The sequence below is a fragment of the Aplysia californica genome, unplaced genomic scaffold (assembly GCF_000002075.1).
Source record: "Aplysia californica isolate F4 #8 unplaced genomic scaffold, AplCal3.0 scaffold00186, whole genome shotgun sequence".
Lineage (NCBI taxonomy): Eukaryota > Metazoa > Mollusca > Gastropoda > Aplysiida > Aplysiidae > Aplysia > Aplysia californica.
In genome coordinates, this window is record NW_004797456.1 from 758,699 (window position 1) to 759,761 (window position 1,063).

A 1,063-nucleotide genomic window follows, 5' to 3' on the forward strand; every position below is an offset into this window, starting at 1 on the left:
TATATATACACACACACACACAAACGCTCTCTTTCTCTCAATCTCTCTCTCATTCTTTCTTTTCTTTTTCTCTTTCTTCCTCCTCAACCTCCTCATTCTCTCTATCCTTTTCTCTCCACTCTCTCTCCTCTCTTCATGTTCCCTACCTCCCACTTTATGTATTATATCTGCCTCTGTATCTATATGTCTGTTCGTTCGTTCGTCCATCCGTCCATCTCTCTCTCTCTTTCTCTCTCTTTCTCTCTCTCTCTCTCTCTCTCTCTCTCTCTCTCTCTCTCTCTCTCTTCCGCTCTGTTGATAAGACGAAACAAAAGGAATCGAAAGCCTGCTCGGTGAAGCGCTGCAAAAGGTTTCGATTGAATATCGCTCCATTCACGTATCTGCCGCCCGCCGTGGCATCTCAATAGCAGACGACACACATTCGCCCCCGTTAGAAAAGTAGAAAAGAATTCAAAACCCTAGTCGTCGTTTGTGTTAGAGACTCAAATTTGTTGTGGTGACAACACACTTCGAACGGCGTCAAAGCCAGGCTTTTTTTTATTATTATTTATTCGGTGCCTAAATTTTGTCTTGCTTACCGGTGAAAGCTTGCTTACCACTTCATCGCTCTGTGTTGCTAGACGTAGCAAGGGGGATCACTCGATGATCTTGTGTGGTCACAGACCAGCTGTGTATGTAGATCACACCAGATCATATTGTGCGCGTCTTCTTTCACTTCCGAGGAACTTGCCGCAGAGCCGGCTTGGATATTTCGCTGAGTGTTTTATTGCGAGGTTGGTAATTATAAAGTATTGGTAGATCTATTAATTATACTACACGATCTAAAATTGATGTTGTTGTTTTTGTTGGTAATGGTTGTGGTTGTGGTTGTGGTGCTACGGTGATGGTCGTGGTGTTTTTGTCCTTGTTCTTGTTGCTGTTCCATTAAAACTTGTTATCATTGATACAACGTTCCAAGTGTGCGCGTGTGTAGGCGCGTGCGCGTGTGTAGGCGTGTGCGTGTGTGTGAGAGAGAGAGAGGGGGGGGGGGCGTATGTGTGTATAATAAATTTGCATGGACCAT

General features: G+C 44.4%; 1 protein-coding gene across 1 annotated transcript in view; it reads left to right on the forward strand.

Annotated features, from left to right (window-relative positions):
* Positions 1–398: 398 nt before the first annotated feature.
* Positions 399–1,063, forward strand: part of LOC101846653 (titin homolog) — a gene marked incomplete in the record, with an annotated part of 84,698 nt that continues 84,033 nt past the window's right edge. Inside the window, 1 exon segment of the mRNA XM_013082631.2 lies at positions 399–773.